General features: G+C 35.6%; 1 protein-coding gene across 5 annotated transcripts in view; it reads left to right on the top strand.

Moving 5' to 3' along the window:
* Positions 1-25,614, top strand: part of LOC120530412 (cadherin-18) — a 1,801,315-nt gene that overhangs the window by 982,327 nt on the left and 793,374 nt on the right. For 2 of the 5 annotated variants that reach the window (XM_039754901.1, XM_039754898.1), the window contains one exon: positions 10,221-10,444. The exons of the other annotated variants lie outside the window; for them this stretch is intronic. The gene's annotated coding sequence lies outside the window, so the exon portion shown is untranslated. The remainder of the gene's footprint in view (positions 1-10,220; positions 10,445-25,614) is intronic. 5 annotated transcript variants of the gene reach the window in all.

Here is a 25,614-nt window from a genome sequence, read left to right as displayed (position 1 = left end):
TTGCATTGCACTTGGGGTTATTTTTTCTTGTTCCTTTTATTTAACTAATTCAATAAATTTGATGATTGAAGAAATGTATTGTTTTTTGACTTTGTAGGTTTTAGCCATGGGGAGAATGGAAAAGGTAATGCTATGAAATGTTCAGATTTATTCTAAACTGCTGTCCAGTTTGTCTTTCTTTTTGTTTCTGTTGCTACTCACTGCAGTATTTGGGTGTTTAAAGATTCTTGCTTTTTCTAGTGATTTTCACTCACTTTTCCGCAAATTGTATTTCTAATCACTCAAGTGTGTAAGTAAATGATTCTTTCCTATGGGTAAAATACAGTAACCAGCCAATAAAATGACAAGTTTTATATAATGGTTTTTGGTGGTTCTGAAAAATTCAGTTTTACCAGTTTGTAATATAAGCAATACTTTTTTGTACCTTATGTAAACACTTTGTCAGAATTGTAAGTTTTTCAAAAGTCATTTAAATAGTAAATACTGTATACAAAACAACACATTAAGAGGTATAAGAATTAAGTATAGAAACTCTCTTTAACATAATGCAGTGTACAACCAGAAAATAAGTAGTGTAAAATGTATATTCTGCAGAGCTGGCATAAAAGGATGGCTATCAGATAATCAGGGTACTCCCACTGCTTTTGGCTTGTACCACTTGATGTTAGTAATGTTCTGGTCTGGGCTTTTATGCCAAGGTATAATGTGCCCAATTGTAGTAATAAGTACTTATTGTGATAGGAACCCTATAATCTGGGGCAAATTTTATTTTGAGAGGTTTTAATGTAAAAATCTATAATTAATGGTAAGTAAAAGCCTTTGATTTCATATCACACTCCTTTGAAAGGCATCTCCTTCTGGAGTGATTATGGTAAAATATCACACAGTGTATATCATTAGTTAGAGCACTTCCATAGCACAGTAGTAAGTTTAAAAATTTCCTCAGGCATCAATCTTGTGTTTTCTCAATATTATCAGAGTTGCATGGGTGGTGTTTTGGATTTTCTGTGTAGTAACAGTGCCCATATAAATTATATATAATTTATACTTTTTATACCCTTCTGATTTTATATGAAGGCTTTATAGATTTCACCCATTCAACAAATTGATGAAAGTTATGCAGTTATTAAGTGTACATTGAAGGAAATATGAAGTTTAAACAATGCATATAAACAACGCTTTAGCCTTTTCTGTAATTTAATCAAGGTGAACAAGACTTATGTATATACTATATTTGCATTTTTAAATCACACTTTTTAGCACATGCAAGATACATAACTCAGTGCTATAGCAATGCCTGAGCAAATGACAGATCGTATCCTGCATAATTGAAAAAAATCTGTGTTATATTACTTAGAATAAATGATTGATAATTTTGAAATTATTAAGCCAGATAGCAGGTTGAAAATATAACAAAACATGAGGACCTATTAGTAAGAAATTCCACAAAAATCACTATTTTTTTTTCTCTTTTAAAACAAGAATTAAGAAAAAAATAAGCAGTAACATATGCATGACAGAATTCAGGACAGAATTTTTATAGAAGTGCATGTGGATAGAAAAAAAAAACAAAACAGTTTACTGTAACTGTTAGCTAAGTATGTGTTAATTGAAATGTATTTGGTTCATTGTTAAGTTTATGCCATGTACAATGTGGAATCCGTTCACACCAAACCCTATCCACACAAACCGTTAATCTTAACATTTGTTCTAAAACTGTACTGATTTTGTGTCTTAACTGCAATGTGCTGAAGGTGTTGTTCACACTAAACCCTGACTACACTAACCTCTAACTTTAACTTCTGTCTTAAAACTATTCTGACTTTAAGTGCTTGTGATTAGAGAGGATTGTGGTGCTGCACATTTTAAATAAATCAAGGATAAATAAGTGGAAATCCCAGAGCGTGCAGGCTCCAGTGGCAGTGAGTTACATGAGTTGCGGTTTTAATGATTGACTGAAGCTGCCGGCGGACTTCTCCTCATGCTGCAAGATCCACACAGGATAAGCACAGCAGATGCACTCTTGCCAACTATTTTCAATGGAAAGTCGCTAATGCATGCTCAAAAAGTTGTCAGCAGTAATGAAATTGCCTCATTTGCATATCTTTTTTAACTCTTTAGACTGCCCCATTCTTCGTTGCCATCAACGTGGACTGACATTAAGCTCATTTTTCCAAAAAACTCATTCCTTTACAAAGTGCCATTAATGTGAAGTATTGCATGGGTCTGTATGCTCTTGCGTTGTTTCTCTATCTACCTGCAATGACAGCTGATCTTAAGTATCACAGTCCGGAGCACCCACCCCACCATATGGAAGCATAAACTTTTAACAAGATGGTTATTTCCTATGTTGTGTGGATAAGGCAATTTGAATATGATTGCATCAAAGGGTGCCTTTGCTTGTCACCTATTGGACCGTCAATTTGAAAATCAAAATTACGTTTTTTTTTACCAATCGGATCTCAAAATTTTCCTGGCCCTGCCTGATCAAACAAGGTTTAACATATTTAGAGGCAGTGTCTACTGCTCTCCATCGAGCATAGCAATCCGTTGTAACATGAACTGTTGTCAGTGACTTGAGGAAATAAAAGTCACTTATGTAAACTGAAAATGCAGCTAGATTTCTCTCTAGGCTGTTTTTTAAAATTAGGTTGCCAAAGGGGTCTTAGAAATCACTAGATATAGCGACAAAGTTGCCAAATTGGCATCACTGAGCAGATGCCGGATTTAGAAAGTTGCCTTGAGGCTCATAACTGTTTTAAAAAAAGACCTGCTTGAAGTTTCAACATCATTTTTATTGATTTATTTGTTTTCATTTATTTGACCTCATCAGTTCACCTTGATTTTATGGATTATTTATTAATGAAGAACTGCACTTTTTAAAAACACTTTTGTAATAAAAGCACTTGAAGCACTTTATATCAGCTCTTACTGACTGTGTGTGTCTTCATCTGCTCAACTCATCATTGGTCTTGTTATTGACGGCCCTTGGTTCAAGCTGCCAAGGACAGCACTCCTAAATAGTGTTGTGGCTCTGCATGTATATGATATTGCTATATATATATGTAGTACTTTGAGATTTACTGCTAATGTAAAGTGCCCTATAAATAAAATGCATTATTATTATTATGATATTGCATAATTTAAGAAAGCTAATTTGAATTTATTAGCATTGTAGCAAAGAATGCATTGTGTTTGCCTTTTGTCTTAAAAATGAATCATATAGTGTTTTCCCAAGCATATCCCCATTATCTAGTTAGATTTATTGGCTACTATAAATTGGCCCTGTGTGACTGTGAGAAGGGAGTGTATTTGTAAGTTTGGGTCCTGCAATAGACTGACACCCTTTCCAGGACAATTTCCTCATTGCACCAAGTGTCATATGCAGCTCCAGCTCCCTCGTGACCTTGTATTAGATTAGGTGGGTTAGTTTGAGTGGGTTAGTTTATGTTATGCTCTGTCCAGACAAAAAACTTAGAATTACAGAAATATGCAGATACTTTTCAAAAAAAAAAAAAAAAATTACATTTAACAACTTCTAGATTTGCAAAAGAGAAAAAAAATAATAATCTCAGGTGACACACCTTCTGTTGCTGCCATCAAACAGGAGAAAAAAAGGCAATAAATAGAGAGCAGTTATCGCCTGTCTCCAGCCGTATTCTTCGTTGTGGTTAGACGATGATAAAAATAAAGCAGGTGGCAAATATATTTTTTAGTTCATTGATAACAGAAAAATGCCATCAGCTTACAGTTTAGTTTGCCTGCTTAAAAAAGAAGCATTTTCACTGTGGTGGGCTAAGATAAACATAAAACATGAATAAGACTTCAGCCTACTCCTCCAGAAAAACTCCACATATGGACACTATGCATGTCACTTACAGATTATCAGTTCATCCATCCATCCATTATTTACATCATTTAAGCCACTTTAAGGTCCTGTTTTGGCACAATGGAAGAACCAGTCCTGGACAGGAAGACAAGCAGATTTTAATTATAAAGAAAGCTTTTTTTGCCAGCTAAGCAAACAGGCTTCTTCAGTTGGCTGGTCCACTGCTATTGTAACTTCAGCCGTGCCCATTCCCTTGTTGATAATAAAGTCCTGCCAATGCAGAGGAGCTAGTTATTGTATGAATTCACTGGTGTAGAGATTTATACAAAGGTGTCTCCTGACAATCAGTAAAGGGCAAACTGTCGGACAATCAGTGAAGTGTAAACTGTCATTGGTGAATGAAAATAGGACAAATTTTGTCAGAAAAAGAAAAATATAGTTACTTTTTCTGCCAAAAAAAGTTTACCCCTTATAAGTGAAGTTACATTTTTAAATATGTTAAAAAGAAAACAAAAAATATTATACCTGAGCTAATAGTAATTAAAAAATCTGTTTTACTCCTTAGTATTATGGAGGATTCCTGTTCAGACTGATGTAATCTGAAAGCAACTTCTGCATGCTGTTCTGGATAGAAAGTGTGCATTTTCTGTTTAAATACATTAGACATTAACAATCATTGTATGCTTCTCAAGTGTCTATCACAGTGTTTGCACGTTGAATAACTTCTATCAATATTTTGAATTCTTTCAGGATTGAAACCCAGAAATGCACTTTATGTGTAAGACAACTGTTACACATCACAGTGCATTTCATAGTGATATAGTATATAAGAATAAAAAACATATAACATCCCAGAATTTCACTTCTCCCCCTTGTGCTGTCTGTAAATCTTGGTCTCTTTTAGCATCCAAATTATGTGTGAAAAAATCACTTACATCCTTTTAATTAAAGCTATTATCACTCTGCTTATTTTATTTTAAAGCTGATAGAGCTGCGTTTGTTCAAAATTTCCAGAGGTCTTAGCTTTTACTTCATAGCACATTTCAGTGCAGTAGTATGGTGTGTGTTCAAATAATTCCACAATCAAAGCACCTTCTTTTTAAAAATGTAAGTAAAATACAAAGCAAAACTGTTCACACAAAAATAGAGAAAAAAATTGATATTACAAAGAAAAGAAAGGTTCTTGTTTAAAGAAAGTGCTATTTAAGACTTACTTATCTTGTTTCATTCCTTTTTAAGTTTGGCCATACAGACATAGTTTCAAATGTTAATATCAAAATGATCAACAGACAGTCAGCACGGTCAGACAACTGTATGCCAGTGTTGTATTTATAAACTAATAGAACAATTCATGTTTCTAGCAGTGAGACTATTTTCTAACTGGCTTAATTAACAGTTTTTACAGGTATAGTTAAGGAAGTTCAATTTCATGGGGGAAAAGATTATACCATAATCTAAGCAACTATGAGAAACTGATTTCCTATTGAAATTAAGCAGACACTTACTGTATGTGAATTTAACATTAACTTTTTAAGACTGGCTCTTACAGCTGACTCTTTGCAGCTAATCTGTTGATTCATATCTATCAGAATGAAGTGCACTAATTTTGATCATGTGATTCGTTCTTTGTTGATTAATGGAACTATACTAAGATCACTATGTGTAAACCATCCATCCATCCATTATCCAACCCAATATATCCTAACTACAGGGTCACGGGGGTCTGCTGGAGCCAATCCAAGCCAACACAGGGCACAAGGCAGCAAACAAACCCCAGGCAGGGCACACACACCCACCAAGCACACACTAGGGACAATTTAGAATCACCAATGCACCTAACCTGCATGTCTTTGCACTGTGGGAGGAAACCGGAGTACCCAGAGGAAACCCACACAGACAAGGGAAGAACATGCAAAAATCCACGCAGCGAGGACCTGGGAATTGAACCCGGGTCTCCTAACTGCGAGGCAGCAGCAATACCTACTGCGCCACCATGCCACCCAATTTGTGTAATTTTAAGTTCGAATTAAAATAGTTCAAATACAATGTTTCCTATTTTTAACACTATTTACAGGATTATGTGGCAATTACTGGTTGAAGCTCTTTGATGTTTTAAGCTGTTGGGAATATTGAATGGTTATGCATAAATAACACATATTTTTTTATTATAATTCAAAATTTACATTTTCTTAGAGATGGCATAACAATACTATGCTGTTTTTAAATATTTGTGCTGTCACCATTTTGTAGTTGTTTTTCAAATTGTCAGAAAACGTACTTTATAGATACAGTGACCAATGCTGATCATGTGGGTATGGTGTATGGCATCACTTCCCTTCTGTAATAAAAGCTGGGACTATGCAGTGCTCAGCATGCAAGCTTTTGGAATCCTTTTTTTCCCCAATTTGTTAGAGAAAGACTTTATCAAGTTTGGATTCTGAACTGTTAATTTTGTTTTCTCAACTTTGGTTTAAGTTTCTGGGTTTTATGATTCTCTAGTCTGAAACCCTGCTTGTTAAAATTACTATTTCTTGATGTTTTCTCTGGTTTTTGTCTCCTGGAGCCTCATGCATAACGCTGTGCATAAAATTCGCACTATAACATGATGTTAGCACAAAAGCTGACATGTACAGAAAAATCCAGATGCAGGAATCTGTGCATTTGCCAACCCGCTATATAAATCCCGGTCAGTGTGAAAAGTAATGCTCGTGCATGCGCCTGCTGTCCCGCCCCAGCTCCTTCCAGAATTATGCCTCTTTGAATATGCAAATCGATATAAATAGCCCTTCAGCTCAGTGTTGTGTGAAAAGACAATGGGAAAAGAATTTCAGTGAATACCAAGTGGAGGCAAGGAAAAACATACTATTTGTTGGTTTAAACAGTGGTATAAACAACAAAAGGAAGCTGATCGAGTGACATAGCGTATCGGAGAAACTCAAAAGCTCAAGTTCACAAAGTTACACAGTGCCCGAAATAATAAAAAAATGTCAGATATCAAAGTCGATGTGAAAAGGCGAGTCATAGCCCACCCTCTGAGTGTCATATGAAAGCTTATTAGGGTACAGAGAAAAAAAAAGGCACACAGTGGGGAAAAAGCACAAAATGTCAACTTCAATCTCGAAATTTCCATTTTAATCACGTAGTTTATTTTGTCATTAAAGTAGAACATCATAAACTTCATCTTAAAATCATTTAACTAACTAGTTTCTCAAATCACCTCATAAGTAAAGTAGCATGTCAAATGCTTTGTTTTGTATGTGTTCTTCTATGTGCTCTATGTGTGTGAATTACTACGTGCTTCTTAAACCGGCTTTCTCTACCTCCGACAGGACACAGAATCCATTACATTCGTGATATTACAGCTCTCTGAATAACTAAAATACTGAGATGTTTATGTGATATAATTTTCATTATGATAGGAGTCTGTTATTAAACATGGGAACACGATGGCGCAGTGATTCAATTAAATAATTTATTGCAGCAGTACTCAGGGGCAGCTCTAGGCTTGTGGCGGAAGAATCAGTGGTTCATTCGCCCGCCAATGTCAAAATAGTATTGCTGGGCAGATGACCACGTCCGTTGCGGACACTGCATAGCTGCCTCGTACTCATGACACAAGCAATTAAATTTTGTTGAAATTTGCCGCTGCGTTTTTAGTTGTTTCGTTATTCTCTCTTCTGTTTTATATTCAATATATATTGGCATGGCGGCCCCTGGGATTTGGCGGCCCTGTGCAGGTGCAAACTGTACACTTGCACAGGGCCGCCCCTGCAGTACTGTCTCTTTCAAACTCCAAACTTTCTTTCTCCAAGTAACTGATCGCCACACAATCAGCTCTGTAATAGACGTTAAGCCATCTGTAAGCTTAGAGCGCCGATTCTTCAAAACTTTTAAGGAACATTAAAATATCTTCATAGTAAATGTTTAATTGTTCTATCCTTCACACCAGTTCCAGTGAAGCCAACAGTGCGAGGCAGGAACAACCTTTAATTATTAACAATATAGATTATTTACATGAAGTTAAAATTTTATCTGTATAATATAATAAACATATTTTGCTGCATTTCATCTTAAAAATGATATCATCATCATATGTTAATATGCGCTTCATAAAGTGTCTCAGGTTGTGCAATATTATAACTGTAGTGCAAGTTTACAGTGTGGTAATTCTACTTATATGTACAGCTAGTTCTACAAGGAGCACTTGATTGAGTGCGTTTAGAGCTCTTGGGATCAAACTCTTTCTGAACCACGAGGTCCGTACAGGAAAGATTTGAAGCGTTTGCTGGGTGAGAAACAGTTCAAATAGGAAGCATGGCTGAGGCAGCGTGTGCTTGATGCTGTATACCGATAATTCTCCTCCCGATCTGCTGCTCCGAGTGGTGCAATGAGAGTAATATGGAAAAAGATGATCCACTGTGGCAATCCCTAACGGGAGCAGCTGAAAGAAGTAAAATAGGGTGCAGTGAGAGTAACAACGCTAAAGCAGCTATGGTATTTGGAATAGTTTGACCATTCTGTGGACCATTATATTGTTACTGGTTAATTACAATCAGATGCATTAAACTAATAAACAATATGCGGTTAATTTCAGTGTATTTATAAAGCCGCGTCAGGAAGATAAAGGATAACCACACAGGAACAGTAGCACTGCTTTGATGCTGGATGCCACCAGTCTGCAAAACCGAGCTGAGAACTTGCATATGACAGGGTATGAGGTACTGTGGAAATGTGCGTGGCTTTACGCCAAGTTTAGGTTTTATAAATCATGATTTTATTTTATTTATTATTTTTTTTTTATTCATTAATTTTATTACAATCAATACATAGCAATCAAGTTTTTACAAAAAAAAGAATTATGTTAAGAACAGATCGATCCCCACCCCTGAGAGAGAGAGCAAGCCAAACGGTGTAAAATTTAAGGCTTGTAAAAATACCTAAATTAATAAATTCTCTGTGCTTTATAAACTTATTTTAAAATATTACTGATTAGATCCTGCCATGTTTTGAAAAAAGTCTGTACAGATCCTCTAACTGAGTATTTGATTTTTTCCAATTTTAAATAGTATAACACATCAGTTTCCCACTGACTTAAAAGAGGAGATTTTGGGTTCTTCCAGTTTATCAGAATAAGTCTGCGTGCCAACAGTGTAGTGAATGCAATCACAATTTGTTTGTCCTTCTCCACTTTAAGCCCCTCTGGAAGAACCCCAAACACAGCTGTTAATGGGTTAGGAGGGACTGTGAGTCCAAGGCTGTCTGAGAGGTAATTAAAATTTTTGTCCAGAATAATGCTAATTTGGTGCAGGCCCAGAACATGTGACCCAGTGAGGCTGGGGCTTGGTTGCAACGTTCGCAGGTTGGATCATGCCCTGGAAACATTTTGGAGAGTTTTAGTCGAGACAGATGTGCTCGATATATAATTTTGAGTTGTATAATTGTATGCTTTGCGCATATGGAGCTCGAGTGAATTCTCTGCATTGCTACTTTCCACTCCTTTTCTGATATATTAATTGAGAGGTCTTTTTCCCAGTGTCCTCTTGGATCTTTAAAAGGAAGGGATTGTAAAATGATTTTATATATTGTAGAGATGGAGTCTAATTCCTTAAAATTGAGCAATATTTTTTCCAGCGTGGATGAGGGTGCAAGATGAGGAAAATCTGGAAGGTTCTGTTTAACAAAGTTCCTGATTTGAAGATAGTGATTCTTCCAGCTAGTGTGAGATGAAGGGTTGACCATCTATGCAAGTGTTGTTTAATTTTTTCCATGCAGACGACAAAATTTTGTTGATATAGAGCTTTATGTTTACTTGTGATGTTTACCCCTAGGTATTTAAACTGTTCTGCAATGATAAAAGGTAGGGTGTCTAATCTAATATTATATGCCAGAGAGCTTTTGAAATTCTGTGAGTGCTGCTAAGACTGCAGGCACAGAATTTTCTGGGTCCGATATACAGTATACAGTACCATGTCATCTGCATATAATGAGATTTTCTATTCCAGTCCTTCTCTGCTAATCCCCTTTATCTGACCAGTTATAAATCGTGATTTGAACGTGGAAACATTCTTACACAACATTTCTGTGCGTACGCACCATTTATACATGAGGCCCCTGGTGATTTTGCTCTTGTAGTTTGGCCATAACAATTTGAGGTCATCAGAGCAATTTGTTTAAGTTTCCATACCAGACAAAAACAAGAAAAAGAGGGTAGGGATAACAAATGAAATAAATTAATTAAAATGTTAGTCCAACTTAGTTTTTGCAGTTTATAACTCTTTAAACTTTTCCGAAAGGGAATCAAGTGTTTTCCTTTTCAGAAGTGCTTTTGGTAATTTTGCCAGGGTTAGGCTGGAATGAACTGACAAGCTCAAGTTCTGCTTCTCTTTTTTAGTGACCGCAGATCTTGTGACCCAAAGGGGCAATACTCCATTCCTAGTCTTGTCCTCCTTGGGCTGAGCAGACTCCTTGGAACTTCCAGTTTCAGCATGTCATTCTTGAGATGTTTTGTCTTTTCCTAAAAAAGAAAAAGAGAAGAGAATTCTTTGAGGCATCTGGTCTACTTCATCCTTGGCCCAGTGGTTTTCTTTGTGCTCCAGACCCATTTCTCAAGGACAGGTAGAGTACACTGCTAAAAGCTGCTTTCTAAAAGGTTTTACTCACCCTGAATTTACAATTAGCATCCATTTTATTTTACTGCATATCATAAATGAAACTAATAACTAAAATAAATTTTTTGGTCATCATTAATCGTAATTTTTAATAATAATAATTTATGACTATTATGTGAAGATTCATTTATGTATATTCCTGATAATTTCACTTGTTTGAATTTTTACAACATTTAAACCTTAGTGGTACTTTTCTAGCACTGAGTGTGGTCATAATCATGTGCTTAGGCCTGTGAGATGCTTGTGTTACTTTGGATACTGTATGTGAGTTCTCCAGTTTCACCCCAATGTCTCAGATTGGTTTGTTAATCTATATTGCTTCCAATATAAGTGGATATAGATGTGTGTACCATTTGCATTCTGTACTTTCTTTACACCTAATGCAACTACAAGCAATGTCATCTCCCCATAATCGAGTAATGGATTAATTGGTTTTAAAATATATATTACACAAATTAGCAGAAAGATAACACAGTTGTTAGTACTGCTACGTCAGATCATAAGGGACCGGAGTTTGATTTTTAGCCTGGTTATTTGTAAGATGGTGCTTGCATGATCTCTTTGTGTTCACATAGGCTTTCCCTATGGCTGAACAACCTCCAAAGGAAGTGCACTTTTTCTAAATTCTTGACCTTAAAATAGGTAGTGTTCTGAGGGTCCCTTCTGATGCACTGGCATCTTATCCAGGGCTAATTACTGGGGGATGAGCTACCTTGTATTTAAAAATGTTCCCTCTGTTGAATTCATAAAAAAAGCAATGAAGATTCAGGCAAACAGTCTCAGTTTTTATGCTATTCTATTTTGCTTTGATGGAATATAGGAATGAGACTTTCCATTCTGATGGATCGCTGGAAGGAAATTTTTACTTCCGTGTAACCAAATTTAAGACAGGTAAATGTGAGCACAAATTCCAATATGAAGAATATGTAAAACATACTTTTAGACAAGGATTCTTTTGCTAGCTGCATCCATATGTAATAACTACATATTCCAGGCTTATGGATGTCAGTAGATATCCAGGCCTTTATCTTTATCTATATCTATAGACTTTTGAACTGCAGTCTTATACTTTGTTTAATCTTCCCACATGTTACTTTTCCTGATTTTATACCAATTTCTATTTCTGAAGCAATAGTCTTAATTTATATGAAGATATGAGCAATGTTTCTAGATTTTATTATCAAGTTTAAATTGATTTACCCATTTATTATCTCAGGAGAAGATGATAAATTATCTTTCAATTAGATGTTCTGATAAAGCATACAGTAGAAGTCAGCTATTAATAAAATATATCCCTCTTCAATTTTTGCAAAGCATGCTTCAATTCCGCTAAAAACTGTAACTTAAGCACATATATTCATGTCTAAAATGTATCCAGGATGAGATCCAAACTGTGAATGCTATTCACAGATGCCTTCCTCACCAAGTCAAATGTTTTTTGAGTGCTCTACACTCAGACTATTTTGGCTTAGAATGTCTGCATATGTGTTAGATAGCCTCACATCTAGAACCAGTTCCAACCATTGAACTGCAATGCTTGGAATGGCACCAGATAGGATACGATTATCTATGGAAAATCTACTGTGGTACCCCATAGTACATTACTTGTACAACAAGTGTTGTCTTACATTATTTTAAACTGAAGTTAAAAGGAATTTCACCCTCCAACAAACAGTAGAATATTATTTGATAATCTGACAAGAACTCTTTAATGTTATTGTTGGCAACAGTGAAGATTAATGCTATTCAGTTCATCTCAGTTCATCATTTAATAAGATGTGCGCTCATATAGAGTAAATAACCTACTTACAGTATGAAATAGTATGTTTTCATTTACAATATAATAAATATATATAGTGAGAGGTGATTGTGAATATTATTATAATTATTAAATTACAGTATTTGCTTTTCCTTTTTTATGCATTGCTTACCTTATATAAATCTGTAAGCAAGCATTTTTGGGACTCTCCCAGGAAGAAGGCTGAGAAAGTTGCTTGTCAGGCTGAGATGTCTAGAAAAGAAGTGGCAAAACTACTAGTTAGACACTCATTGGTTTATTGTACCAAAACAATTACGCTAAAGTAAAAAAAAAGTGTTACCACGTTCTGATATTTTGAGGCCCCATCAGCAGTAAACCCCAGACACACTGGAGCACCACAGTAACCTCTCATACTCCAAACTTCTGCATGCTCTCACAACACCTGTAGAAGACAACATTCAGAACATCAAGATCCCTTCACCTAACTAATTTCTGTCAAATTTTATCTTGGGCTTGCCGACAGAGTCTGCCTGTGGACTTGTATGCTGCAAGATTATTCAATATAATCAAAGTATAAACTTATCATTTCTGCCATGATTGACTTCTGAGTTATTGTGTTTGTTGCCATTGTGGCTTCAGACGGCACTCTAAGCAGAACAACCTTTTTTCACAACTCCCCGCTGGATGCAGTTATGACACTTGGTGATGTTGTACAGTATTTGAGAAACCAGATTTGGGCTTTGGGCAGCAAAGTGGGTAGCACTGCTGCCTCGCAGTTAGGAGATCCGGGTTCGCTCCCCACGTCCTCCCTGTGTGGAGTTTGAATGTTCTCCCCATGTCTGTATGTGTTTCCTCTGGGTACTCCGGTTTCCTCCCACAGTCCAAAGACATGCAGGTTAGGTGCATTGGCAATCCTAAATTGTCCCTAGTGTATGCTTGGTGTGTGTGTGTGCCCTGCAGTGGGCTGACGCCCTGCCCGGGGTTTGTTTCCTGCCTTGTGCCCTGTGTTGGCTGGGATTGGCTCCAGCAGACCCCCATGACCCTGTACTCAGGTTATAGCGGGTTGGATAATGGATGGATGGATTCAAGCTTTTTTGTCATGTGGGTGGGGAAAGACATTAATTTTTATTTAATGGAATTTTTTTTGGGAAAAAATGACTGTAATGTTGTATTGTTTATGTGAATATATTTTTTACTGAGCTGTGTGCTATTGTATGTTTTTTTCTCTAATAAAATAAAGAAAAATAAGTTGCAAAGTGTTACATCATAACAGAAGTGCTACCATGTAATGAGAATAACTGTCAGTGAGATAGTAATCTTGAGATCACAGACTCATCGCAGACTTCAACATACTATTATCAGAAGTGGGAAACTATGCACTATTTATAGTACAGTAAATGCACAATGAAAAAAGAACATTTCTGCTGTTTTAATTCCACCTCCATTCACGCCCATTACCTCATTCAAGCCATTAGTGAAGGATGTGTTTTTCACAAAGCCTGCAGAATTTCAGTCTGTTTTATTCAGTGACAATTATTTATTACTTGTCTTCAAGAAACATCTACTGGGATATCATCTTTTGATTGATGAGGAGGTTACAGTTGCTTTTATTGACTGGTTTCAAGTCCAGAATTAATCATTCTTTTATATATGAACAGTGCTGAATTCAAAGTGGAAACATGGTGCTAAGATAAGAGGAGAGCAGAATGAGAATCTGTAAAAAAAAAAAAAAAAGACGTCAGTTTACATTTTATTATTTTTATTATATAGAAAATAATAGACTATTGCTCAAATCTTAATTGAATAAGTGTTAAATAGAGATATGCCTCTCAATCTTTTAAATCTGCCATTCATGAGAAATCTTAGAATGCTGTATTTAAATTCATAATCCATGCTCATTTGCTTTGGTGTGAATGTCTGGAAGTAATGTGGGACATAAGGAATCAAGCACTTAATGGTGAAACAAATATCTACTATTTTGTCTGATTTGCTATCAAAAGATTTTAAAAGTATTACTATTATAATAAACATGTTTGTTACACTAAAATTGTGTATTTTCTTCATAAAGCTACCTTTAATATTAAGCTTATGTATATTGTCAGAAACTGCTTAATTTACTTCAACTGATTTTCCTAACCAAATTATATGATGCCATCCAAAAATTAAAATAAATAAATAATTGTTTTTTGAATCCAATAGCCTTATCAATTCCAGAACAGGAGAGATACGTAATGGGGAAGAAAAAATAGAGCCTTTGCCCAAAATAAGAAATTGATATAACATCAAACCAATTAAACATTCTTTGTTCCAAAAAGATGGCCAGCATATTAATGTGAATCCTAATACAACAATCTCAAGGCCATTTAATCCAATTCAGGGTCATAGAGGAGCAGGAGCTGTTAACACTGAATGCTAGGCAGGAAGCAACCCTGAATAGGACTCCAGTTCATTACAGGGTACACTCATGCAGGACCAGTTTAGAATCACCAATTTGGGATGTGGGAGAAAATGTATTTCCTGAAGAAAACCTTTATAGGCACAGTAAAAATGTGCAAACACCCCAAAGCTAGTCAACAGGCATATTGGGTGGAATGCGGTAAGCAATCCTGAACTAGATGCCACTTCATTTTAGAGTCCACACATGCACATACTTATTTATACTGTCATATTGGCATACCCGAGATAAATCCACAAAGACTCGCATGAGACCAGGACAAGCAGCAGCAGTAAACACTAACCAATGTGATATCTTAATCAGAATCAGCTTATATTTACTATTATTTTTCACTGAGCAAATCTTCATGAATTATAATTATACTGAGACTTCCTGTTAGATAATAATAGAAGAAGCAAGTACAGAAAGTTGCAGGATGGATGACTCTATACACTATGAGAATGGATGACCATATATTTTATTGTTCAGGACAGTTCCTACAGAGATAGAAATGTAAACAGTTTGAGGATGGACATGCTATATGACTTGTATTGAAAGCAGGAATAAACTGTAACTTTGTGGTTTGCTCTCTAGCCAGCAGGCCATGCTGCTAGAGATAACCACACACACAAGCACCCTATTGTATTTCTTTCCATCTCTGTCTGTCTTCTTCTTTCTTCTCATCTGTTTGTGCCAGCCTGACTGTTTTTTGATCTGCTATGAATTGTGTGGCAGCATAAAACTGCTGAGTCCCAGTTTGGGCCACAGGCAACAACACTGCATCAAAGACAGAGCTGCAGTCTGAAATGAGAAAGATTAATCTTTGAAATAATTAGAAATAAGTCACAGCAATTGCACTAAAATGCCTGGCTGAAAAGAAACTGAATCAGTTTTCTTGTTGTTGCTTGAACTTAAGAACACTGTTCTTCTAGAGCATTAGCAGTTTTCATTATTAAAGTAAACAATTAAGGCATTTTAAATTTTTTTAATGTGCTTGCATAATTGTTCTATTGAGTGATCATCTTCAGTTTGGTGTTCTTAAACTCTCTTTGGTGTTCTTAAACTTACATGTGTTGCATGTGATACCAAAGAAGGCTTGGTTGTCGTACTACTCCTCACTACAATCGGTGACAGAGGCAGGACTCCTTACTTTGCAGGTCATTTTGTGCCATTCTTTCAACTTCATACAGCAGGTGGCCTGGAAATTTAAAGTAATGCTCAGTCTCAAATACTGTACCTAAATATCGTAAGGCTGCATTGAATAATAGCTCACCAACCTTACCATCATCTGCTTTTACTCACATCATTTTTTTAACCAATTATTGGTCCTAAATTGCTGATCCCAAGTTTTTGAAATGTGTTACATGTCAGCAATCTCAAGAATGGATGTACTGTATATTTACGGAATTGAAGTTGACCAGACTAAACATTAAACATTTTGTCTTTATATTGTTTGTGATAGACTGCAAGTCAAAACAAAATTTTGAAATCATTGTTTTCTGTTTTGTTTTTGTTTATGTACTTTTCCGAGTTGTGGTATACATCCCAAAGATGTGTATTTGAGGTTAATCAACAATTCAGTTCTAAATTAGCCCCATGAGTGGGCCCTGCAATGGATTAGATAGATAGATAGATAGATAGATAGATAGATAGATAGATAGATAGATAGATAGATAGATAGATAGACAGATAGATAGATAGATAGATAGATAGATAGATACTTTATTAATCGCAAGGGGAAATTCACATAATCCAGCAGTAGTATACTGATACAAAGAAACAATATTAAATTAAATAGTAATAAAAATGAAAAAAATGAAAAAAATAAAATTAATGTTAGCATTTACTCCCCCGGGTGGAATTGAAAAGTCGCATAGTGTGGGGGAGGAACGATCTCCTCAGTCTGTCAGTGGAGCAGGACAGTAAACACTAAATACATCTTATAATGTAATATTATGTAATTATAAAGATCACAAGACTAAGGAAAAATAGCAGGTATAACATAACATTATTAAGCCTGCTTAACCCAATTAGATTAAGTCAAATTTTAAATCAGAAATTACTGAATTCTTAATGCTAGACAAAACAGAGTGGGGTCTGTTGTCCAAGTTGGGACAACAGAATTATGTGGAGAGAATGAGAGATGAATTTCAATGTACAAAGTTTATACCTTACAAAAGTGCACATAAAAACCTTCATTTTTGTGGTTTGGATGCAGCTGTAGACTATTTTACAGGAACGAACCTAAACATTACTTATGTAGTAAACAAGAGCCAAGCAAAATGTCACCTTTTATTGGCTAACTAAAAAGATTACAATATGTAAGCTTTCGAGGCAACTTAGACCCATTCTTCAACCAAGATGTAATCATTATGTTTATTATGTAGTAAACAAAATGGATAAAAATATGCATATTGTGAGATTTCTGAGCTCTTTTGAGACTGTCTCAAACAGTGCTGCATGTCGAAACACTGTTGACACATCTGTCAAGGGTTCCTTGTCCATCGTTGAGGCAACCAAATGTTTGTGGCACCACCGAGGCAACTGGAAGTTATCAGCCTCCCCGCGTAACACATCTGTCACCTGATGGTTGATGTGGGGAGCATTCTAACCCAGCCACTGACCTGGCCCCGTCATTGCTTGTTTTCTGTGTTTGCGTTTATTGAAGTGGTAGCTTCCATTTGAATAAATATCCTGAATGTTCCTATTTTGATGGGAATACAGTTAGTTTTCTTGACTCTTATTACTCAACGTCTTTTCTTGGGTGTCCACAATATATACAGATAATGGACAACAACTCCAACAACTGAAAAGACAAATCTAAGCTAACTTGTTTCTGTTCTGTCTGTCTTACTCTTGTGAAGAGAACAGAAACATTTGAATTATATTTTATTTCCTCAAATAACTGCCCAAGGAAAAATTCAGCCAATTTTTAAATGACTTGATGAGATTTTTGGTTTATTGGCTGATTGAACAGATACATGTTTGTCTTTTTTTTACAAGCTTCTCTGTGCTTTTGTACAGCATGCATCCTCAGCAAATTCATAAGTTGAAGGCGCTACATGGATGGGCACCAGCAGCTGCTAGACTATTCTGTCACGGATTACCTTTTCCATCAAATCTGAAAGAGAAAGTTATAAAGCTAAAGATGTAATCAACACACAAGTCATTACTTTCTGGATTAAGTAACACGAACAAACACAAATACATGTGCTAACACATTTGTGTCTTTACCCAAGCTATGACATTACAGGCGTCAAAATCTTGACGGTATTAGTAAAACCAATGATTTTTTTGAAAACCAGATCCTTTGTTCAGTTCCTGCTATCTTAAGGAATTGAGGAAATGATTTGTGCTGAATTCTTTAGGGCTCACAGGACGATTTTCACTGGCATGTGAGGAACAGTGCACTTTTTGCTTTTTTATCCAAGTGTCTCTTTCTTGGATTAGTTGCTTCTTGGAATGGCCAGCTGTACTGCTGATACAGTTTTTGAGGTTTCACATTTTGACTTTTCTCTTGCTATCATTGTGGCAGAAATCAACATCTTAATTAAACAAAGAAACATGTCCTCTAAAAGGACAAATTCGATAAAACATGAGTCAGTAAGCAGGCAGGTGAATCATTTATTGCACCTGAAGCACCAAGCTGAGGAGGGAGCATCTCTCAGAGCAGAATGTTACAGCATGATGAGAATGATAAAATATTAAGGGTATAGGTCTATTTTATAAGCAATAGAATTAACAACAGTGTACATAGCAGTGTCAATCAATGCATATATTTACTTTAGTTGGCTTAAACCCAAATGACATATAAAATCTATTAATATTAATAAAAGTCTATTTTATTATATTCTTTTTATACCCTTTGGGTTGATCCACTACCCTTAAAATGTCTGTGTTTATAACAACTGTCCAGTATTGTTGAATACAGGTCATCTGATCTTTTAATCATCCTTCAGAACATTTTGTTTATTACATTTTTGTCTTCTTTATCTAGTTTCCTGATGTACCTGAACAGGACTCTGACATTTATTAATCATTTATGCCATTCCTTTAAGATGAATGTGATATTTTAATATGGAAAGCGTATCAAAACACTTTATCCTAAATGACTATTTGATACCTAAGTCTAATTTTTCTTCCACATTATAAAATACATCTGCTATTAGTTGTCAATTTACTCTTTTTCTTAAAATGAGTTGAATTCAGTGTTTTCACCTATGATCTCTCTTGCTTGTGTGCCTCAAGTAACTCACCCAAGGATATATTGAGAAATTTCACTAATGGTTGTGGTGGGAGTTTGAAGTTAGGTTGCACTCAAAAGTTGCATCTCAGGTCAAGAGTCTCAAACGCCATGTCAAAGTAAAGAGAGGACAATGCCAATTTCTCTCAGTGTATTTTGTATACATAAAGAGAGGACTGCATTGTTCCGACCGTAAATCCATCTGCATCCATAAATCCATCCATTTAATCTAGTTCTGGGTCACAGGAACTTGAAATTAGCCTGGTAGGACTAGGCATAAGGCAGGAAGCAACTCTGAACACAGCTGAAATCCATCAGAGGTTGCTTTCACATACCCCGACCCATCCAATTTAGGTTTACTGATCAAGCAATCATGCATGTCTTTTCAAAGTGGAAGGGAACATACAAAAAAATTTGTGCAGACACAGAGAGAATATGCAAATATGGCATAGCAGGTGGCGAGAGTTCTAACCTATTTTTTTTGGTGCTTCAAGGTAAGTAGCATTTACCATTTGGGCCATTTCTTTCTACATAAATCTAATGTAAATAAATCTCTGGAGTCTGGCAGTCTGGTTTATAAAGATTTCTATTGCTCTTTCTCCTTTTACCTTGAAAGTGCATATGAAGCACTGCAGCAGTCAGCATGAGAGATTTGTGTGATCTATCCAGTTTTGATGTCTTCCTAAAAAATATTGACAATGAATTTAATTATACTGCAGCTTTACCCAGAGTGTAATTGGGGGTATCAATCAAAAGATTGGTTAGTCTTTAAAATGATTTTTCTTGATTAGTTGATTTTGGATGTTTCTGTTATATCATTACACTATAAAAGCTTTACGTATCTTAATCAAGTTTGCAAGTTTTTTTCAGTCCTCATAAAAACTGGTTAAAGCTGATAAAATCAATCCATCCATTGTTCATGTATTTACTATGGTAGAGGGAGGAAGCTCATCTAAACCTTTGTAAGGTTTAAGCAGTGCATTTCAAAATGCCTATCAGTTACTATACTGTATAGCAGTCAAATGCTCAGCTGCATGCATCTGAAATTATGTACACTGCATGTTAGAGTGAGCATTGAACATGGTGGTATAAGCAAAATGGTTACTCCTGTAGATGCTGAAAAAAACAAGATAAGAAAAAAAGCGGAAGTATTGCATACCTTCTGCTATGCAAGGAGTTTTATATATGTCTGTGGAAGATCTATTCATGTTGCTGAAACTCATTTTGTTTCTCATTTTGTCACTTACTATGGAACTATCGGTTTTAGACATTTGGCATGTTTATGTTTCTATCCTGATGTTCACAAAGTGAAACTGATGCAGGGACTGTCAATGAGCATGACAGATTTGGGAAGTAAACAGCTGTGGCATTTATATTGACTTTTTGCCAGTAGTCAGTTGCTGAATGTAAGGTTTTATTGGACCTGTCTGATACATATTGTCTAAGTTTCTGAAAAATAAATCCACGGAAAAGAATGGATGAAATAATTTTACACTGGCTTTGAAAGTTCCAAGAAACTTTGACACTTTAATTCAGCACCCATATAATTGAAGAATTTATTTATTCTTCCAGTGTGCCTTGGATCTTCTCCCAATGTATGTTGCCTGGTACATCCCTGTGGAAGGCATCAAGTGGACTTCCTGTAAGCACAAATCTCAATTGACTCCTCTCGGTTCGGAGAAGCAGTGATGCTGCTTTTAGGTCCATCCAGTATTGTGCAAGCCTGTCCACCTATCTTGAATAGTGAGCCAAACTACCTTGCACAGGACCATAATCTCCAGGAATTGGTGCGTTCAGCCGTCTGTGTATGAGAACATTTGTGAAAGTTTTCCAAGCTAAATCAATTGCACAGTGCAGTGAGCTTACTGCACCACTCTAAAAAGCAAAGCACTTTTAATTTTTGTAAATATGAAAAATGTCTTTCACCACCACAGATGAGAAGACCACACCACAAATGAAAACATATTTTAATTCATTATTAGATATTGCATCCTCTTCAAAACCCTGCTATAGAACCATAAAACTGTTTATTTCCAGAATATTTCTCTTCACTGGTTACAAAATGTAAGCCTTTCAGACTATTAAGATTCTCTAATGTTCATCTTTATGCTGTTGCAAAATCTACGACACAACTATTTTATTATCATGTCAATTCTGTATGTTTGAAAATGTGTTGTCATCTTATATATTTTAATTGCACTTGCATTCACTGTCGGTGACGCATCCATTTCAATTAAATATACTCTACGGTATTTTCTCCTTTTCTGAAAGTTTTTTAAAGCAGCAATTATATGAAAGATGTTGGTGATGAATGTATCAAGGAAAATATAATTAACCTGTAAGTACCTGAAAAACTGCTATCTTAGCCTCATTTTTTTATGTACTGAACGTGAGGAAAACATGCTTTTCTTGCTTATGTAAGTGTAATTTGATTTACATGATGAAGGTTGAAGTTATAATATTTGTCTTATTGTATTTATAAAGGTGAGACAATGAGAACCTATTGTTGTCACTGTTCCTGGTTTTATGGAATGCATTGTGCAAAATTAACAGTAATGTTCAAGAAACCGTTTAAATGTTCAAAGTAAAAATTACAAAGAAGTCAGATTTTTTTTAACTTTGAATCATTAATCAAAACTGGTACCTGCCCTAGACATTAGACTACTTAATTTGCAATTAAACACGTGCACATTCACATATGCAGAATCACCCTGGAGCAATTTAGAGTGACCCCAGCACGTGCAAAGTCCTCATAAAGGAAATCTAGCCCAGAATCAAAACATGCTCTAATGGCTTTGGGGCAGCAATGCTCCCATCTGTGACACTGTACCTTCTCATATATACCACTGATGACAAAATGAATAACTGTTTGTAATTGTTAGCCTCTGTTTACTTCATTATCATATACACAAATGTAATATTATCGTGCTTCTTTTCTTTGGGGCAATTGATAAATGTTATAATCACATTTTAAAAGCTGGAATGGTTAACATCTGTTTTGCAGCATCTAAATCTCATGAAACACTAAATCCAAAAGCCAGATAAATGTGCAGCATTCTAAAAAAAATATAGCATATTGTTAAAACAAACGTAAAACAGACAACTGCCAGAATATTCCTGAAGGATGCTTTACCATTTCATTTCATTGTTATACCTCTCTTAATACATAATGTTGAACCACACTATTATTAAAGCTTCAACTAATGAATAAAATAATTAGGGCTTTTATTTACAGAAATCGCCTAGCATTGCTAAATGTTTTTATGATCTATCACTGCCATATATTATACATATTATACATTAGCTTTTCTTAAAAATGTATGCTGTGCATCAGATAAAAGTCCATTAAAGTATCATTTACAGACATAAAATTATGTTTTCTTAAATGGGATTTTCAAAGCTATGCAGTGATTGAGAATTCTGGTAATGCGTATGCCATCTATACTGTTAAAATGGACTGTAGAACATTGTCATAATTGTTTTCCCTGTAACTTTTCATTAAAACAAAAATGCACTTAACAATCATTTAGAAATAAGATTTACGAAGAAGCAAACAAGTAGAAAAAAAAAACGATAACATCCTTTATTTGATGTCTGGGATTATACCAACATCCTGAACTATAATATAACCATGTACAAAATGGGAAAATATTTTAATAGGTAGAAACATATTGCACTAAACAAGTAACTTTTGTCAGAAATTATTCACTAGCATGTTTTCCAAATATCACACAATTACAGCTAATATCACTTACCTATCTACCACTCTCTATTTCAGTCATTATTCCTTAAACCAATATGGGATACCACTCTCTCAGTTTCAAGCTGGGATGTCAGAACCATAAATGGGTATGGTATGAATTCCAATTTAGAGCAATATTCATAAATTGGCAAAGGTGCACTCAAATCCACTTTCAATATTTGCGATTTGGATGTGGCGATAGACTATTTTTTTTTTAAAAAGTGTATGCTTGAAGAAAGACTGAAACCAAGCAAAGCTCATAGTCATAATTCATGCTGAGGTTTAAAACCAGAGAGTAAACTAGCGACCAAAACCAAAATATAATTGCAAAGTCAGTAGTCAAAAAAGCTGGAGTAGCAGTCAAAAAAAAAACCAATATTCACAAGAAGTAACCTCTAAACCAGGGATCTCAAACTCCAGTCTTGGAGGGCCACAGTTTTCATTCTTTTCCTAATTAGTGACCTGTTTTTGCTGCTAATTAACTTCTTTTGAATTAATTTGAATTGACTCTTGAAAACTTAGACCTGGGCAGCACGGTGGCGCAGTGGTAGCGCTACTGCCTCGCATTTAGGAGACCCGGGTTTGCTTCCCGGGTCCTCCCTGCGTGGAGTTTGCATGTTCTCCCCGTGTCTGCATGGGTTTCCTCCGGGCGCTCCGGTTTCCTCCCACAATCCAAAGACATGCAGGTTAGGTGGATTGCCGATTCTAAATTGGCCCTAGTGTGTGCTGGGTGTGTTTGTGTGTGTCCTGTGGTGGGTTGGCACCCTGCCCAGGATTGGTTCCTGCCCTGTGTTGGCTGGGATTGGCTCCAGCAGACCCCCGTGACCCTGTATTTGGATTCAGCGGGTTGGAAAATGGAAAACTTACACCCAATAATTGTTTCTTTTTCCTTAATTAGCAGCTAAATAATGAGAAACAAAATTAACCAAAACATGACCAGCAAACTGTGACAATTCTACAATATCTGAAAATAAAATGGGTGGAGTTCTCAGGAATGTTGATTTGCTCAGGTCCCGTAAACATTGTAACAGTGCTCTTAGAAGAAAAAAGCAAAGATTTGAATATGTATGCTATTGCACAATGGGATCAGCAAAAAGCCATGGAATTAAAGAATGGGTTTAATTAACAACGAGTCTCGGCGCCTGACTGGGGACCTGATTTAGTTGGTCTTCTGTTGTGTTCCCACACACTTCACATTTAATTTTTGTGTAAGGAAAGAAATGAAGCAATTCAGAGGAACGATGAAGAAATTCTGGGGAACAAATCTTAAAAAACAAGTCAATTAAATTTAATTCAAAAAAAGTAAATTAACAGCAAAAACAGATCACTATTTAAGAAAAGAGTTAGAATGAAAACCTGCAGCCCTCTAGGACTGAAGTTTGAGATCTCTGCTCTAAACTAAATAAGTTTGAAGTGCAATAGGTTTTTGTTTAGTAATTATTCAATAGTTTAGATGTCTAAAGCTGTATGTTGCCATTTTAAATTGTGAGGGATCGATAACAAAACATATCATTTGACTTCTTAGTCACATAACTGGAAACCAGCCTAGCAACAATAAGCAACATGGCCTTGCACAACATGTGCAAGGATTGACACAACATTACCATAGCAAAGCCATAAAAAGAAAATGTAGTTCACAAAATAATTATCAAAATTAAATCCACAAAAAAAAAAAAACTAAACTAATAATTCAAAAATTAAACCAAACGGGTTACACATTTTCTGCATTAAACAAAATAATACAGTTTCTTCATAATAAAGTTAATAGAAGTCAGACATAGATGAATATATGTAGAAGCAAAACCGTAAACAACATAAAACGTAAATCTTAGTTAGGTAAGGGAGCACAGACTTTACAATTATATCCTAACTTCTTCATTTTTGTCTAAGGGCTTTCCAAAGGAAACATACCTAATGCAGGACTGACTTTTAAATACTATGTAAAATTTTTGGTTGCTGGTTGAATGGATAAATCTTTCTTTAGTTTATATGTTTTGCAATACCTACATGCATTGATCAATAGCATTGATTTTCCTAAGGCTCGTCTACACTCACATATTCTCACAGCTGCTCAAACACTATTTGAAGTTTCTGTGTGATTTTGTACCTGCAGCTGCTGTGAATTAATGCAAGATGCTCTTCTATGTTTAATCTATATTTATTTATAAAACTAGTCGTGTTGAATTTCGTAAGATAATGAGTGTCAGTTATAGTGTCGTCACTTAATCGGGTGTATCAAAAGTTCTATGTAACTAAGTGCTTTTCTGTGTAGAGCATCTTAACAAAGGGCCAATATTACTGGCAGACAGTGTATTGTAGTGGTTAAGGCTTTGGACCTTGGACTTCAAACCCTGAGATTGTGGATTCAAATTCTGATATCTGCACTGTGACCATGAGCATGTCACAATTGGAAAAACAAAGCTAAAGGCATCAGTCAAATAATAGGTCATAATAATATTAGATCACTGGAGCTGTTTACTCTTGAACATGCTATATACAATTGTCTAAAACAAATGTTGTTCTAAAAAGAGCCCTATCTTTGCTCTATCAGGTAGAGTTCCAGATGCAGTGTGCCAAAGGGAGGCCTTTGAAGCAGCTCCAGGGAACAAATGCTTTGCCTGAACTTGGAATTTGCTGTGAATTGTCAGCAAAGTTGGTGCAGCAGATCAGTTTTATAAAACAGCTGCTAAGGTCTCTTATGACATGTAAAAATAAAGAGGGCAATGACATTTTGTTCAAACCTAGAGAAATTATGCAATGGATTTCCATTCAGTTTGTTCATTAATTTTAAATACTGGTGTTGATCATATGGTTTAGGAGTTTCTGGGTTTTTGAAATATAAAGAACTAGCTGAAGGTGTAAGAATAGGAGCGGAAAACGGTGAGAAAGGAATTCAGAAATCAAGAAGAAATAAATACTTCTTGAAAGACGCAGGTGTG

Source organism: Polypterus senegalus, chromosome 5 (assembly GCF_016835505.1).
Source record: "Polypterus senegalus isolate Bchr_013 chromosome 5, ASM1683550v1, whole genome shotgun sequence".
Classification (NCBI taxonomy): Eukaryota; Metazoa; Chordata; class Cladistia; order Polypteriformes; family Polypteridae; genus Polypterus; species Polypterus senegalus.
Note: the sequence above shows the minus strand (reverse complement) of the source record. Positions and strands in the feature narration are given on the sequence as shown.